Consider the following 19,086-nt stretch of genomic DNA (forward strand, 5'->3'; position numbering starts at 1 on the left):
GAGGATGATGATGATGATGACGAAGAAGACGGCAACGTGACAGTGATGACAACAGGCCCTGCACCCTCCTCAGATGGCTTTTCGGTTTAAGGGTATGTTAGTCTCAGGGAGCTTCCAGGGAGAGGTGTACACAGACGCTAGCCTCTTCACTCAATTTGGCTCCACAGACACAATCAGTATCATTAATTCAGCTCTTTAGTTCTGTACAAAAACTCCATTCGGGAGCAGATTAATCTTCCCCCACGAAAATAAATTTCCAGTGATGAAAGTTTGAAGAGAAATAATAAAATAGAATGGGACTTGTCGCCACCAAACATTCATTTTCTCTCAGACCAGACTCTGCGACTCTTTCCTTGGATGGCAGGGGACTTCACTTTTGATTGTAATCTTTGACCTGTGGTCTCTCCCTGCTCATGTGTCCCGTACGAACTGAGTCTGTAAAGCTGAAATAGCTGGCTCCATCCAGTTCCCTGAGGATGCTGCATATTTCAGTAAGGACATTAGAGATAATCCCCTCGGGGTACATCATCAAAGAGCACAAGTTTTTTTTTTTTTTAAAGAAAATGCAATTAAAGAATAAATGGATGATTTTCAAAAGATGGAATTGGCTGCGGTGGGGAGGAAACCAACTGAGATCCATTTTGCTGATTTAATAATACTAGAAAAACATTCCTTGCTCCTGTCATCAGATGTTAAATCTTGCTCCTTCAGAAATATCACTGCTTCCTCCCCATCTAGTAGTAGTAATAATAGGTGGTGGGTCCTAATCCCCGTTCTACCACTTGTCTGTTATGTGACCTTGGGCAAGTCACTTCACTTCTCTGTGCCTCCGTTACCCCATCTGTAAAATGGGGATTGAGACTGTGAGCCCCACGTGGGGCAGGGTGCCTGTTCAATCCAATTTGCCTGTACCACCCCTATGCTTAATACAGTGCCTGGCACATGGTAAGCACTTAACAAATACCACAGTTATTATTATTATTAGCAGAAGAAGCAGTAGTAGAAGTTCCTTGTTCCTATTATCAGATTTTAAATCTTGCTCCTTCAGAAATATCACTGCTTCCTCCCCACCTCGAAGTAGTAACAATATTTACTGATCCTCTCCTGCTGCAACTATGAGCCTCATGTGGGACTGGGACTGTGTCCAAAATGCTTACCTGTATCTACCCTGGAGCTTAGCTCAGTGCTTGGCACATAGTTAGGGCTTAATAAGGACCATAATTTATTTATAAGCCATGCACTAAGCCCTGGGAAACACTACACAGGGGGTTGTTAGGTAGGCATGGTCCCTGTCCCTTGTGTGGCTCACAGTTTAAAAAGTAAAAAGGGGGAAGGGACTGTTAGTTGTCAGTCAATCGTATTTATTAAGCTCTTACTGTCTGCAGAGCATTGTACTAAGCGCTTGGGAGAGTATATTATAACAATATAACAGACACAGTCCCTGCCCACAATGAGCTTACAGCCTAGAGGAGCTTAGCATCTCCTCTAGACTGTGAGATGGTTGGGGGTAGGGATTGTCACTCTTTATTGTTGTAGTGTACTTTCCCAAGCGCTTAGTACAGAGCTCTGCACACCATGATCACTTAATTAATATGATCGAATGAATGAAAGGAGCAGTGGCCCCAGCTGAGACCCTCCCCTGGATGCATGAAAGGTGGATAGGTAGAGCATCCTGTTCTGAGTGTCGCATCCCCCCCTGCTCCCCGTCCCCCACCCCCCCCCCCCCCCCCCCCCCCCCGTAGAACTGGGACTGTAATGTCACCAGGGCAGAGCCGGTTAGCATTCTGGACAGGAATCCCAGTCCAAAGACTGAATTGTAAAAGTCCAAGGCTCGAGAGATGCTGGCAGAATCCGTAAATGAAAGCTGGAGGCGACTGCAGCGTGAGAAGCAGTCACGGATATAAACCTCAGAAAAGATACTTTAAATCTAGATTATCGTTTTGTAGAGGAGTTAAGGTTGGTGTGTAAAAAGTGGGGAAGAGGCTGACACATCTTAGAGGGGTGAATTTGGAAGGAAATATAAGCACTGAGTTTATAAGACACAAATTCTATCCATCAATCAGTCAGTCGATGGTATTTATTGAGTGCTTATTGTGTGCGGAGCACGGTACCAAACACTTGAGAGAGTACGGTACAGTTAGTAGACACGATTCCTACCTTCATAGAACTTACGATCTAGCTGGCCATCAACTATCATTTTAATTCCTTACCAACCTGATTATCATCTATGTACCACAGCACTTACTACAGTGCTTGACACAAAGTAAGTGTTTAACAAATACCACAGTTATTATTTTCACCCTCCGGTAATTATCTTACACTACATGAATAATCAGCTAATATTTCAAACCCGATTCTACTCAGAGAGTCAAAACATCTCCATCGTCATCATCGTCATCATCGTCATTGTCATTGCCAAGACCGACTGAGCACCTACTGTGTGTACAGCAGTGTTCTGGGTATCTGCGTGCTGTACTTTGCAGACAGCCTCAGTTACCTCATCTGTAAAATGGGGATTAAGACTGTGAGACCCACGTGGGACGATTTTTTTTCCCCTTCTAGACTGTAAGCCTGGTGTTGGCAGGGATCGTCTATCTTTATAGCTGAATTGCCCCTTCCGAACGTTTAGTACAGTACTCTGCACATAGTAGGCACTCAATAAATGCAATTGAATGGATGAATGAATACAGATAAGTGAAATGTTATAATAATAATAATGATAATGGTATTTGTTAAGCACTTACTATCACTATCTGCCAGGCACTGGGGTGGATGCAGACAAATTGGGTTGGACACAGTTCCCGTCCCATTTAGGGATAAACAGTCTCAAATCCCCATTTTACAGATGAGGTAAATGAGGAAAAGAGAAGTGAAATGATATACAGCAGACAGGTGGTGGAGCTGGGATTAGAACCGAGGTCCTCTGACTTCCAAGTCCCTGTTTTTTCCACTAGGCCATGCTGGAGGCAATCACTGTCTTCAAGGAACTTGCCATCCTAATGGGGAGACAGTAGACATAAACAATTGAATATACCATAGTACAATACTAAACGCTTAGTACAGTACTCTGCACAAAGTAAGAGCTCAGTAAATACCACTGATTGATCGATTGATTGATAGTCAAGAGCAAGTAAATGTATGAGTGTTGAGTCTTAGAGGGGCTGGAATGGCCCAGGGAGGTGGTGGATTACTCAGAGAATGCTTCTTCTTTTTATGGTATTTGTTAAGCACTTACTATGTGCAAAACACTGTTCTAAGACCTGGGGTAGAAGCAAGTTGCAATTAGGTACAATTAGGTTGGACACAGTCTCTGTCCCGCATGGGATTCGTAGTCTAAATAGGAGGGAGAAAAGGTATTTAATCCCCATTTTACAGTTGAGGAGACAGAGGCATAGAGAGGTAAAGTGACTTGCCTAAGATCACACAAGAAGCAATTGGCAGAGCCAGGATCAGAACCCAGGTCCTCAGACTCCCAGACTCGTGCTCTTTCCACAAGGCCATACTGTTAAGGAATGGCTGTTTAGGAAGACTGTGAAGGGAGGAACCTTCCATAATGTATTAACAGAAGGAGATTTAGGGGTGAAGGATGGAAAGCTCGTTCTCCCTGTCCCGCCATAGATCCCTGGCATACATCCTACCTCTGGCCTGGAGTGCCCTCCCTCCTAACATCCGCCAAACTAGCTCATGTCCCCTCTTCAAAGCCCTACTGAAAGCTCACCTCCTCCAGGAGGCCTTCCCAGACTGAGCTCCCCTTTTTCTCTGTTCCTCCTCCCCTCCCCATCACCCTAACTTCCTCCCTTTGCTCTACCTCCAACCCCACCCCACAGCCCTTGTGTATATATGTACATATTTATTATTCTATTAATTTTATTAATTCATTCAATAGTATTTATTGAGCACTTACTATGTGCAGAGCACTGTACTAAGCACTTGGAACGTACAAATCAGTAACAGATAGAGACGGTCCCTGCCCTTTGATGGGCTCACAGTCTAATCGGGGGAGACAGACGGACAAGAACAATAGCAATGATGTGTATATATTTATAATTCTATGTATTTATATTCATGTTATTGATTCCTGTCTATTTGTTTTGTTTTGTTGTCCGTCTCCCTGCTTCTAAACTGTGAGCCTCTTGTCGGGTAGGGATTGTCTCTATCTGTTGCCAAATTGTACTTTCCAAGTGCTTAGTGCAGTGCTCCGCGCACAGTAAGCGCTCAATAAATACGATTGAATGAATGAAAGCTAGAGGTGTTGGATGATCCAGTTGTACAGGAAGGTGAGTTGCCCATCATTCCTCCAGTCATTCTGTTGGAGACAGAGCCCTGGGCTGGGTGGACACTGCTTGGGGACTTATATTCTCAGGTTCAGATTTTCCCACGGTACAGTTCTCACCTTTGCATTTTCCTGGTGCCCTTGTTTATGCATCTGTGATACTGGAAATTCATTCACATTTCTGACATATCCCCAAGATGAAAGTGCCCAGGTGAAGGCAGAGGCTGGTTATGAACCGTAAACAGTGTGGAGATGATCTTTCATCAACGACAGCGCTGATCTCGGCATGTGTGGGGTGGCTTTTGAGACAGAAGAGGAAAGAACTGACAAAACAAATTCTGTGATGCCACAGAGAACACTCGTGTGATCTGAAAGCCTTTCACACCCATAATTCCAGAACCAATAACATCACTGACTACTCAGTGAAGGAAAGAAGGTAATGTTTTGCCTCCAATGCTGAGGTAGAAACTGTAGGCTTGTCCGTCGTGCCTTGGAAAAATAACTGTATTTGCTCTGGATTGTAGGCTCCTGGAAGTCAGGGAATATGTCTTTCAGCTCTGTTGTAGTGTATTATTATTATTATGGTATTTATTCAGCGCTTACTATGTGCCAAATACTGTTCTAAGCACTGGGGTACATACAAGGCAATCAGGTTGTCCCATGTGGGGCTCACAGTCTTAATCCCCATTTTGCAGATGAGGTAACTGTGGCACAGAGAAATTAAGTGACTTGCAAAAGGTCACACAGCGGACAAGTGGCGGAGCCAGGATTAGAACCCATGACCTTCTGACTCCCAGGCCCATAAGCACTGTCCACTAGGCCATGCTGCTTCCCAAGCGTTTAACACAGTGCCATGCATACAGTAAGTGCTCACTACATACCACGGATTGATTAATCGATTTGCTAAGTGTTTTCTATGTGCGTAGCACTGTACTAAGTATTAAGGACTCACAGTGTGAGGGGTAGGAAGTCTTGCCTTTTCTTATGCTCTCAAGCATTTCCTACCCATAGCGACTCCATGAACACATCTCTCCCAGGAAACCCCACCTCCTACTGCAGTTGTTTTGGTAGTGTATCCGGATAATTTTCTTGGTCCAAATGCAGAAGTGGTTTTACCTTTACCCCCTTCCGTGCAGTCGACTTGAGGCTCCCCCCTCGACTTCTAGACTGTGAGCCCGTTGTTGGGCAGGGATTGTCTCTATCTGATGCCAAATTGTACTTTCCAAGTGCTTAGTACAGTGCTTTGCACACTGTAAGTACTCAGTGAGTACAACTGAATGAATGACTCCCTCCCATGCTGCTGCTGTCCAGCACAGGTGAGTTTTGACTCGTAGCAGATTGCCTTCCGCTCGCTAGCCACTGCCCAAGCTAGGAATGGAATGGGTAGGCCTCTGCTTGACTCTCCCTCCCGTAGCTGAGACAGGTAGAGTACTGGAAACTCTCCAGGTGCAATCCTGAGAGGGAGGGGGAGGAAGAACAGGTATTAAATACCCATTTTACAGATGAATAATAATAATAATAATAATGTTGTTATCTGTTAAGCGCTTACTATGTGCCAAGCGTTTTTCTAAGCGCTGGGATAGATACAGGGTAGTCAGGTTGTCCCACGTAAGGTTCACAGTCTTAAGCCCCATTTTACAGATGAGGAAACTGAGGCACCGAGAAGTTAAGTGACTTGCCCAAAGTCACACAGCTGACAGGTGGCGGAGCCGGGATTAGAACCCATGACCTCTGATTCCTAAACCCGCACTCTTTCCACTGAGCTATGCTGCTTGGAAACTGAGATGAAGAGAAGTTTAAAGCGACTTGCCCTAGGTCACGTTAACAGGCAAGTATTAAAATCAGAATTAGAATTCAGATCTCTTGACTCCCAGTCTTGGCATCTTTCCACTAGGCCTCGCTACTTCCCACCTTTAGAAGGTAGCATCAGGTTCCCTACTGGGAATTTCCAAGTTCCATGCCAATTGCCATCGGTGGCCAATCAATCAAATGATGGTATTTATTGAGTGCTTACTGTGTACAAAGCACTGTACTAAGTGTTTGGGAGAGTACAGTACTACAGAATTGTCATGTCCAAATGGGCATTGTGTCTTTGGGAGAGTTTTCCTGTGGAAATTTTCATTCGGGGCTCAAATCTGCACACGGCAAATAGCTTCAGGTACTAGCTACCAAGGGTCGGTGGGGCTGTGCCAAGTAGAGGGATGGGGCTAGCGTAAGTGGCCACCTACCACTAGTCTCACCTCCAGCCCTGCCAGCCATCTAAATTATAGAGTGGCTTGGGGGTTTTCAATCGATCGATCAATCGTATTTACTGTGTGCAGAGTACTATTCTAAGTGCATGGGAGAGTACAATATAACAGAGTTGGTGAATTTGTTCCCTGTCCACAATGAGGTTACAGTCTAAAGGGGAAAACGGACATTGATATAAATAAATTCATGACGGATATGTACCCGTGTGCTATGGGGATGAGGGAGGGGTGAATGCAGGGGACAAATCCAAGTACAAGGCGGGTGCAGAAGGGAGTGGGAGAAGAGGAAATGAGAGCCTCTTGGAGGAGATGTGCCTTCAATAGGGCTTTGAAGGTGGTGAGAGTGATTGTCAATATGAAGAAGGAAGGTGCTCCAGACCAGAGGCCCAACATGAATGAGTGTTAGTGGTGTGAAAGACGACACTGAAGTTCGTGGAGCAATTTGGCATGAGAAGGGCAAAATGTGAGGGCTGGGTTGTAGTAGGAAATCAGAACCTAGACCAACCCTAACACTACCCCAACCTTTGACCCTGGGTTCTGCTGCTACTCTGGAGGGCAGAGCTCCCAACTGCTTAGTACAGAGCTCTGCACACAGTAAGCGCCCAATAAATATGATCGAATGAATGAAAGAACCCGCTGACAATAGGGTGGGGGAGGGGGACATGCAGGAACTGCCAGTCAGATGGACTTTTGCGTTAATCAAGAAGTACAAACATGGTTAAAAGAGCATGAGTGTAGAAATAAATACAATCTCAATGTTGCGTATATGCATCAGTTACAAATCAATATCCAAGGATCGGATAAGCGCGTAAGACGGATGAGATAAGTGTCACGCCTGGGCTGATGAAGGGATCAATCATGGAAACCTTCTGGGAGGAGTTGACGTTTTAGAAGGCTTCGAAAGAACAGAAGGACGTGGATGGCATAACCGGGGGCAAAATGGGAGATTGCAAATTCCAAATTCCCGTGCCTGGGATCCAGCTCCCCTGTTCATCAATCAACCAATTGATCAATCAATCATATTTATTGAAAACTTACTGTGTGCAGAACACTGCACTAAACGCTTTGGAGAGCGTGATATAACAGAGTTGGTAGACACATTCACTACCCACAATAAGCTTACACTCTAGATGGGGAGGCGGACATTGATATAAATGAAAGCGGTCAGAGGGGCAGTGAGCAGAAAGAGCACGGGTTTGGGAGTCAGAGGATGTGAGTTCTAATCCCAGGTCCGGCACATGTCTGCTGTGTGACCTTGGGCAAGTCACTTTACTTCTGTTCTGTTTACTTCTTTCTGTTTACTTCTGCTTCAGTTACCTCATCTGTAAAATGGGGATTAAGACTGTGAGCCCCACGTGGAACAACCTGATTACCTTGTATCTACCCCAGTGCTTACAACAGTGCTTTGCACACAGTAAGTGCTTAACAAATACCATCATCATCATCATCATCATGAGCAGTTTGGGACTTCCAACGGCGCATGCCCTGCCTGACAGGAACCGTCCTCCGGGACACCAAGCCCTGCCCCAAGCTCTGACTCAGCCTTGTCCCTTTAAATGCCCCGTCCTGCTCCACCCCTGCCTGGGTGTCCCAGATCTGTGGGGGCAGATGGCGAACCTGGACTTCCTGCAGCCCCGTGGTCTAACCGGGAAATAAATGGCAGAGCTCACTGCTGCCACCGAAGCACATAATAATAATAATAATAATAATAATAATTGTGGTATTCGTTAAGTGCTTACTATGTGCCTGGCACTGTACTAAGCACTAGGGAGGATACAAGCAAATCAGGTTGGACACAGTACCTGTCCCATGTGGCGCTCACAATCTCAATCCCCATTTTACAGATGAGGTCAGTGATGCACGGAGTAGCTTCATGCTCAGCAGACAAGTGGTGGAGCCAGATCAGAACCCATGACCTTCTGACTCCCAAGCCCTTGCTCTATCCATTGCGCCATGATGCTCCTCATGAAGCCCCGTGATCCCTGTTTTAGCCACGAAAGGGATGTTGCCTCCGACTGGCAGGCCCAGGGCCCTTTCATTCATTCATTCAATTGTATCTATTAAGTGTTTACTGTGTGGAGAGCACTGTACTAAGCCCTTGGGAGAGTACAGAATAACAGTGAACAGACACATTCCGTGCCTTCAGTGATCTTACAGTCTAGAAATGAGCTTACAGTCTACCTCAACATTCACCATTTCACTGATTTCTTTACACAAATGGACCATCTTGCTGATTCTAGAGCATGCTTGGGCCACACAAGCAGCTGCATACGGGCAGCCGAAAGCCGGGGCCAGGGGCCTCTAGTCTCCAAGTTGACTCCCATCTGAAGCTTTGAGAAAAACCTTGTGAAAAATGCTTTGCCTTTCAATTCCTTCATCAGCATGCATCAGGCCGTGCTTTAATAGTGTTTCCCGGCAAAGGCGCATGAATAAGTCTTAAGGAGATATTTTCTAATCGATGGAAAATTCCTGGCTTGGAAGAGAGCAGCAAGAAATCCATTTTTCTTTTGTTCTTTTATAGACTATGTTGAAGGTCTCAACTGGGCTGGATTAACCCAGGGGCTGGAACCCTCTGTCTCAGGTCAAGGAGCATCTCCCTCTAGATAACTTGTAATGGGACGTCCACTTGTATAAAATTCTGCCGATACTGTAGACCCCATCCCCACTGAAAGAAACTCCCTTTCCCCCGTCATCGCTCCCCGTCTTGAACTGGCACTCCCCTCACCCTGCTTTCTGTAGCCCTGGCTTGTTGTCACGGTCAGCAGATAACTTCTGATGTAACCCCTAGCATTCATGAACTGCTGGAGGTCGAGTTCCACTAACCCAGCTCGGAAGACCCCAGCTCAGCTTCACTAAAATGGGAAGGGGAGGGTCTGCAGGAAGACAACTGGATTGATACTCAACTGTTCTCTTCTCCCCTTCTCTGCCCAGAAACCCTTGTCATAGAGTGAACCCACCTTGGACCCTACCTCACATCCCATCTCAGCTCCCACCTTGGAGACATTGTAGGTGGAACAGCACCAGCCGCAGACCCAAGAAAGCCCAGACCCTGGTGGTCTCAGAGCAAATATTCCCAGCTCTTAGCGCTGATTTGTAAGTGCTCACAGTAGGAGGGGAGACCGGTAATAATAGCAGGAGTGACAAAGCTGGGGCCGAAAGCCTGGCTCTTGGATTTTCTCAGTCCATGATGGGCTTGGGGACAGGTATAGAGGAGTCAGTACAAAGGTGCTGGTGGTGGTGGTCGGGGGTTAGTAGGTGGGAGGGCGACTCTACGATGGTCATTTATTTCACAGCCCTCCAGATCTGTGACTGAGCCCTGTGAGTGCTCACATACGTATACCCACACCCTCCTGTCTCTTCCCACTCCAGTGTAGGCACTTGATAAATATTAGATATATAGACAAGCAGCGTGGCTTCATGGAAAGAGCACGGGCTTGGAAGTCAGAAGACGTGGATTCTAATCCGGGCTCCGCTACTTGTCTGCTGGGTGACCTAGGGCAAATCGCTTAAGTTCTCTGTGCCTCAGTTACCTCATCTCTAAAATGGGGATTAAAAGTGTGACCCCCACATGGGACAACCTGATTATCCTGTATTTATCCCAGGGCTTAGAACAGTGCTGGGCACATAGTAAGCACTTAAAAATACAATCATTACTATTACAGTGCTTGATACATAGAAAGCACTCAACAAATACCATAATTATTCTAATGAGCCCCAACACACTGGATCTTTTCCTCCTTCACAACAGTCAGTGAATGAGTCAATCATATTTATTGAGTCCAAGTGCTTACGAAGCACTTGGGAGAGTACAATATAACACAAACCAGACACATTCCAGGCCTACATTGAGCTTACAGTCTAAATCGGGAGACAGACATTAATATAAATAAATTACAGCCATATACATAAGTGCTGTGGGTCTGGAAGAGGAGATGAATAAAGGGGAACAAGTCAGGGCAACGCAAAAGGGAATAGGAGAAGAAGAAAGGAGAGCTTAGTCTCCCCAGAGAAGACCTCTTAGAGGAGAGTAATTGTCAGCTATGAGGAGGGAGGATGTTCTGGGCCAGAGGCCCAGGAGTGTTGCTTCCCTGGATGTGTCCCAAGGCCTTGTAGCCCAAGAATCCATCTGTTTCTGAAATCTGTTGCTTTCCCCAACACCACTGTCATGTTTAGGGGTGGACCATCCGGTACCCCTACAACTCCAGCCAGTGACACCGCACGGACATAAGATTGCACCATATCAGCTCCATAGTTGGCCCAGCCCAGCATCCCGTCTTTGACAAGGGCACCTGGGTGTTGGGAGGATCTGTGTTGCCCTCTTTCCATCTATGTTTAGACTGATGCTTCCCAATTTGGAGCACATCCAGAGTTCTCCCAGCTTTTAACTCGTCCTTGTGCGGTCAGCTCTCACGTCTCAGTCAGCGGTATTTGAGTGCTTACAGTGTGCTGAACACCGTATTGGGCACTTGGAAGAGAATGGTACAGCAGTAGGTCGAGATGTTCCCTGCCCACCGGAAGCTTGCCAGTCTCAAGAAGGAGCCTCCGACTCTTCCTTCTCCATCTCCCATGCACTTACGTCCATACCCCTTTAGCAATTATGTACACATCCTTGTACTCTGTTGGTTTTCTTACCTCTAATTTATTTTAATGTCTGTCTCTCCCACTACATTGTAAAATCCTTGAGAGAAGGGATTGTGCCTACCAACTCTGTTGTATTCCCCCAAGCACTTAGTACTTTGATCTGTCGATATGTAATGTAGTGAGAAAGGCAGATCTCAGATCTAGAACTCTGACATCCGAGGGGTCGGGCTGTTTCCTTTGACAGAAGAGGACCATTTCACCGAGGATTTTCACCTTGGATCTGAGTGGATGGCTTGGAGCTCCTTGGATCTGGATGGAAGGTGTGGGTCCTCTTGGCTCTGGATTAAAGACTCGAGTTCCCTTGGATCTAGAGGGATGGCTGGGCTTCCTTCAGATCGGGACGGAAGACTTGACACCTTGGATCAGGATGGAAGCCTTCAGTCCCCTTGGATTAGGATCAAAGTCTTGTTGTTCCCTTGGATTTGGAAGGAAGATTTGAATCCCCGTTGATCTAGGGGGATGGCTTGGTTTTCTTCGGACCCGGATGGAAGCCTTGGATCTCCTTGGATCTGGATGGAAGCCATAGTTCCCTTTGGATCTGGATGGACGGCTTGGGTTACTTTGGATCCCTTATCGAAACGAGCAGTGCCTGTGGTAGGCCTTGACAGACTCGCTGTCTGTGAATTTGATTTCATCCTCCGACCTTCCTCGTTCGGGGAGGACACATGTTACAGTGTGTCAGTCACTAATGAGTACCGGAGTATTGAGTCTGATTGAGCTGGCAAGGCACTGCTTAATTATGATGATGAACGGAAGAGACTGATCCATGGTGGGGGGAGACTGGATGAGGGGATGTGGAGCAAGGTCACTCCATCAAGGATACAAGTGCTGATTGGGACCATCTCTTAGCCCATAAGGAATTTCCCTTCCTCCTTGAGACTCCTCTGCAAGGTCTAGGGAGAGAGAACTTCCAAGGAGGAATTTCAGGGTGATGCTGTTTCCAGGAGACCAGGAGGAGACAGAGTGCAATCTGCCTGGAATAGTAAAACATTGTAAAATCAAAGATTCATTCATTCATTCGTTCAATTGTATTTATTCAGCGCTTACTGTGGGCCGAACACTGTACAGAGCACTTGGAATGTACAATTCAGCAACAGAGACAATCCCTGCCCAACAACGGGGTCACAGAGTAAAAGGGGGAGGCAGACTGCAAAACAAAACAAGCAGTCAGGCATCAATACCATCAAAATAGATAAATATTATCATAGTTATATACACATCATTAGTAAAATAGAATAATAAATAATATATACAAATATATACAAGTGCTATGGGGAGGGGAAGGGGTAGAGCAGAGGGAGGGAGTAGGGGGAATGGGGAGGGGAGGAGGGACAGAGGGAAAGGGAGGGCTCAGTTCAGAGATAGGGCTAGGGAAAGGGGTGGGGAAGGGTGTGACGGCAGTCCAAAGGAGAGAAGGAAACACGGAGACTCAATATATTTTAAAAAAAGTTTATTTTTCCCTCAATTTCAGGGTTTTGGTAACTAATGGAAAGAGCACCGGCCTGGAGAGGTGAGGGACCTGCGTTCTAACTCCTACTCGACCACTTATCTGCTCTATGACCTCGGGCAACTCACTTCACTTCTCTGTGCCTCAGTTCCCCCATCTGCAAAAGATGAGGATTCAATACTTGTGCTCCCTCTTACTTAGAATGTGAGCCCCATGTAAGACTTGATTATCTTGTATCTACCCTAACGCTTAGTACAGCATTGGGCACATAGTAAGCAAATATCAAAATTTATTATTGTTATTTTTGCAATAATAACAATAACAACAGTGGAATTTATTAAGTGTTCACCATGTGCCAAACACACTGTGCCCAACCTGATTACCTTATATGAAACAGTGTGGCTCAGTGGAAAGAGGCCGGGCTTGGGAGTCAAGAGGTCATGGGTTCTAATCCCGAGTCCACCACTTGTCAGCTGTGTGACTTTGGGCAAGTCACCTAACTTCTCTGGGCCTCAGTTACCTCATCTGTAAAATGGGGATTGAGATTGTGAGCCCTATGTTGGTATTTGTTAAGCGCTTACTATGTGCACAGGACTGTTCTAAGCACTGGGGGAGATACAGGGTAATCAGGTCATCCCACGTGAGGCTCACAGTTAATCCCCATTTTACAGATGAAGGAACTGAGGCACAGAGAAGTTAAGTGACTCGCCCACAGTCACACAGCTGACAAGTGGCAGAGCCGGGAGTCGAACTCATGACCTCTGACTCCGAAGCCCAGGCTCTTTCCACTGAGCCACGCTGCTTCCCCGTGGCTATGTGGGACAGGGACCATGTCCAACCCGATCTGCTTGTACCCACCCCAGTGCTTAGTACAGTGACTGGCAAATAGTTAAGAGCTTAACAAATACCATTATTATTATTATTATATCTATTTCAGTGATGATGATGATGGTGATGATGGCATTTATTAAGCACTTACTATGTGCCAAGCACTGTTCTAAGCACTGGGGTAGATACAAGCTAATCAGGTTTTCCCACACGGGGCTCAAAATCTTAATCCCCATTTTACAGATGAGGTAACTGAGACACAGAAAAGTGAAGCGACTTGCCCAGTGTCATGCAGCAGACAAGGTCTGTCAATTCCATTCCTAGCTTGGGCAGTGGCTAGCGAGTGGCAGGTAGTCTACTACAAGTCAGAACTCCCCTGTGCTGGGCAGCAGCAGCATGGGAGAGAGTAGAGGGCAAAGACTCAAGTTTACTGAGTGGAAGGAGGCGATGGTAAACCATTTCGGTAATTTGACCGAGAAAACTCTATGGATCCACTATCAGAAGGATTGCAGATGGAGGTGGGGCGTTCTGGAAGAGATATGTCCATGACATCAGTATGGGTCGGAGACGACTCGATGGCATAAGACAAGAAAAGACAGTGTTCTCCATCCAGTAGGTGCTCAGTACAGTGTTCTGAACCCAGGAAATGTTCAGTACAGTACAATGCTATGCAAAAAGTAGATATCTTTACCTTACAGCACAGCAGATTTTTGCCATACCACAAGGGCAAAATGGCTTTTTTCTGTTAAGGTACAAAACCCCAGCCCCAGTTCAGCCCCACAGGTTTTGTGGCTTTCTCTCTCATTCATTCATTCATTCATTCATTCATTCATTCATTCATTCATTCATTCATTCATTCGCATTTATTGAGCGCTTACTATGTGCAGAGCACTGTACTAAGTGCTTGGAATGTACAAATCGGCAACAGATAGAGACAGTCCCTGCCCACTGATGGGCTCACAGTCTAATCGGGGGAGACAGACAGACGAAAACAATAGCAATAAATAGAATCAAGGGGATGTACATCTCATTAAAACATTAGCAGTAAATAGAATCAAGGTGATGTATATCTCATTAACAAAATAAATAGGGTAATAAAAATATATACAAATGAGCGAAGGAGCACAGAGCTGAGGGGAGGGGAAGGGAGGGGGGAGGAGCAGAGGGAAGGGGGGAAGTATACTGACACATCCCCCTCACGTCAGCCATAGTCCTCCTGCCGTAGATACTGAATCCCCATTTTACAGATAAATAATAATAATATTGGTATTTGTTAAGCGCTTACTATGTGCAGAGCACTGTTCTAAGTGGCTCACAGTTAATCCCCATTTTACAGATGAGGCAACTGAGTCACAGAGAAATTAAGTCACTTACCCACAGTCACACAGCTGACAAGTGGCAGAGGCGGGATTTGAACCCATGACCTCTGACTCCCAAGCCTGGGCTCTTTCCACTGAGGCACCCACTGAAGCACGGAAAAGTTAAGTGGCTCACCCTAGATCACGTACGTACGTGTGCGTATGTACATAAGCACATATGTATATATCTTTAAACTATGTATTATGAATTATTCCTTCATTCTTGTTAATGTCTGTCTCCTCTTCTGTACTGTAAGCTCGTTTTGGGCAGGGATTGTTTTGTACTCTGCCAAGTGCTTAGTACAGTGCTCTGCACATAGAAACTGTTCAATAAATGTCATAACTGACAAGTGGCAGAAGCAGGATTAGAATCCAGGTCCTCTTATTCCTAAGCCCACATTACTTCCACTAGAACCTGCTGCTTCTCAGTGCCGGGTATAAAGGGGAAAAGTGGGTGATTAAGGGGCAGGAAAAAGGGATCCTAAGGATATTTGTGGGCAGGGAATGTGTCCGTTTATTGTTGTACTGTCCTCTCCCAAGTGCTTAGTACAGTGCTCTGCACACAGTAAGTGCTCAATATATATGATTGAATGAATGGTATCTAAAGGATTTCTACTCTGGAAGTGGGGCTGGGGCCAGGGACAGATCAGGACATATTACCTGAGACTGAAAGAATTGGGAAGACAGGGAATGAGAGATTTGGGTGTGGGGGGGAAGGGGGAGGGGGGAGGGAAAGGACTATTTAAAGACAAGTTCTTTGAAGTTCCATCCCAAGCTACTAAGATTAAATGAATCCCTGTGGGGAGTTTATCTTCCAATTGCAGATCATATTTAGAGACTCAAAATGTATATCATTCAGATTTTCCTAGTCTTTCACAAGGCACCTATTTGCTAATTTGAAACGGTTGTGAAGAGGAAGCCAAAACAGGGTTGTGTTTATCTCTGATGCCTTGGCAATCCAGAGGGTTCCTCTTTCCTTCATTGTTCCCACTTTCTCAACAAAGGAAAGGTGTTCAGCCTTTTGATCCTCTGATTTGGGTGCCTCAGGCCAGGCGGTTTAAATACCAGCCTGAAAAGGAGTTTCGGGAGACATACAGCAGACTGGGGACGCATTTATGAAAGTAAGAAGGACAATTTATTTTTTTAAAAGAACAACAGAAACAAAACTCCCAGAGCGCTCAACATTTTAACAGGTGTGCATAATCATTTCGGGGGATCTAGAGCGGATTTGAATTTATAGCTCTTTGAAGACCCCGGGGGCTTTCATCTCAGGAAGATGAGCAGGAGGTGGATATGGAGGGGCTGTTAATATTTGAATTGCCCATGAGTATTTCCCCGGGGATGGAGGGGTTTGACTTTTGGTTTCCCACCCGACACAGGCCGGGCTTGTGGCGACCCATGACGGACCTGGGAGTCAGAAGGTCATGAGTTCTGATCCCTGTTTCACTGCTTGTCTGCTGTGTGACCTGGGACAAGTCACTTTGTTTTTCAGTGCCTCAGTTACTTTATCTGTAAAATGGGGATTGAGACAGCTCCACGTGGGACAGGGACAGGGTCCAACCTGATTTGTTTGTATCCACCCCAGCGCTTAGTAGAGCACCTGGCTCCTGTTAAGCGTTTAGCAAATAGCAAAATTATTATTATGGTAATGCCCTCGATTACCCCAAGGGCACTCTGCATCAACCACTTGTAACCCTTTTGTGTATTTTTTTTAATGGCATTTGTCAAGCATTTACTATCTGCTAGGCATAAATACTGGGGTAGATACAAGGTTGGATACAGTCCCTGTCCCAAGTGGGGATTTCAATCTTAATCCCCATTTTACCGATGAGGTAACTGAGGCACAGAGAAGTGAAGAGACTTTCCCGAGTTCACTATCACTACATTCTTAAGCAGTGGCTCACCTACACACCCACTTTCATTCTTCTTTTTATCTGTCTGCCGCCCCTGCTAGATTATAAATTTCCTGAGGACAAAGACCACATCTACTAATTTCGGGCACAGCTCTTGCACTTAGTTTTGTGCCCTTTATTCACCCCACTCTCAACTCCTCAGGATTTATATGCTTATCCATATTTTATTTATATTGATGTGCATCTCCCTCTGTAGATTATAAGTATCTTGTGTATTTTTTTTAAAAAAAAAATGATCCGGTCAGCAGAGTAAAGTATGGGTAAGAGAGGGATGAGACTAGAAGCAGAGAGAGCAGTGAGGAAGCAAATACTGATTCAGTTCCCCAAATATTCTGTGAGCTTTTTGTGGGCAGGGAAAGTTTCTGCTAACTCTTCTGGTAGGAATAGAGAGATCTGTGGAGAATGCCATTTTTAAGAAAAATGATCCGGGCAGCGGAGTGAAATAGGGACTGGAGAGGGGAGAGACTGAAAGCAGAGACCAGTGAGGAAGCGGATATTGATTCAGTTCCCCAACTAGACTGTAAGCTCGTTATGGGCAGGGAACGTGTCTACCAACTCTGTTGTATTGTACTCTCCCTAGCACTCAGTTAGTGCTCTGCACACAGTAAGCGCTCAATAAATATGAATGACTGATAGCATGCATCGTTGGAGCAAGTGACCACGGGTGCAGGAAGCTGCCCCTTCAGGACATATATAGGCTGATGAATGGGGGCTCTCTAGTCTTCCCACATTAAGTGAGATCTCCATGGAATTCTGCCTCTGTGTCCTGGGTATATTTTTGTTTATGTATGTGAGTGTGTGTGTGTGTGTGTGTGTGTGTGTAACTGGTGTTGAAATCATGATCACAATCACCTTTATCATCTTAGAGAAGCAGCGTGGCTCAGTGGAAAGAGCAAGGGCTTTGGAGTCAGAGATCATGGGTTCGAATCCCGGCTCTGCCACTTGTCAGCTGTGTGACTTTGGGCAAGTCACTTAACTTCTCTCTGCCTCAGTTACCTCATCTGTAAAATGGTGATTAAGACAACCTGATTCCCTTGTGTCTACCCCAGCATTTAGAACAGTGCTCTGCACATAGTAAGCGCTTAACAAATACCAACATTATTATTATTACTATTATCTTAGTATGACTTCCAACTCTCACAGTTTGCATCTCCTGGATCTGCTCCATCCAAATGGTCCTCAGGTGCTTATCACATCCCCTCTTAGACTACTGCATCAACTCTAAGCTGATAATCAATCAATCAAACACTCAAGCATATTTACTGAGTAATTACTCTGTGCAGAGCACTATACTAATCGCTTAGGAGAATACAATATAACAGGGTTGGTAGAAACGGTCCACACTTCACTTTGCTGCCCAGATCATTTACTTCAAAGCAGCATTTTGCATAAATGTCTCCACTCATCAAAAACCTCCAATAGGGTTGCCACTTTTCTGCACATCAAGCAGAAACTCTGAACCACTGGTTTTAAGGTGTTCTCTCTCTCTCTCTCTCTGTCTCTGTGTCTCTCTCACTTATCAGCTCTTTTCTCCTGGATCATTTCCTTTCCTCCCACTCCCACTCCCACTCCCACTCCCACTCCAGGCAAGCATAGGCCTGATTTGCTCCCTTTATTCACCCCACCCCAGCCCCGCAGCATTTATGTTCTTATTGGTAATTTATTTATTTATATTAATGTCTGTCTCCCACTGTAAACTTGTTCTGGGCAGGGAATGTGCCTGTTATGTTGTACTCTCTCAAGCACTTACTAAGGGTTCTGCACACAGTGAGCACTCACTATTGTGGGCAGGAATGTGTCTGTTTGTTGTTATATTGTAGGTTCCCAAGAGCTTAGTACAGTGCTTTGCACACAATAAGGGATCAATACATACAACTGAATGAATATATACAATTGACTGATTGATTGGATTACATTTTCCTTTCTCCGGAGCAAGCTAACCTTCTCACCCTGCCTGGTCCTCTATCTCCAGCCCCTTGCTTATGCCCTCCTTCCTGGATGGAACTCCCTCCCTCTTCAAATTCATAATCATAATAATAATAATTATGGTATTTGTTAAGTGCTTACTATGTGCAGAGCACTGTTCTAAGCAATGGGGTAGATACAGGGTAGTCAGATTGTCCCACCTGGGTCTCACATTTTTTAATCCTCATTTTTACAGGTGAGGTAAATGAGGCACAGAGAAGTTAAGTGACTTGCCCAAGGTCACACAGCAGAAGGTGGTAGAATCGGAATTAGAACCCATGACCTCTGAGTCCCAGGCCCGTGCTCTTTCCACTGAGCCTCGATGCTTCTCTAAATTCACCAGAGACCACAGCTCTTCCCTCCATGTTCCAAGCTCACCTGAAAACACATCCCTCCTACAGACTCTGGCTTT

General features: G+C 45.6%; 1 non-coding gene across 1 annotated transcript; it reads right to left on the reverse strand.

The window, feature by feature from the left end:
- Positions 1-5,599: 5,599 nt before the first annotated feature.
- LOC114809565 lies at positions 5,600-5,737 on the reverse strand. The gene has a single exon (XR_003757341.1). It is a non-coding gene; the product is annotated as a small nucleolar RNA SNORA7 (small nucleolar RNA).
- Between the last annotated feature and the right edge of the window lie 13,349 nt (positions 5,738-19,086).

The sequence above is a fragment of the Ornithorhynchus anatinus genome, chromosome 2, assembly GCF_004115215.2.
Source record: "Ornithorhynchus anatinus isolate Pmale09 chromosome 2, mOrnAna1.pri.v4, whole genome shotgun sequence".
Classification (NCBI taxonomy): Eukaryota; Metazoa; Chordata; class Mammalia; order Monotremata; family Ornithorhynchidae; genus Ornithorhynchus; species Ornithorhynchus anatinus.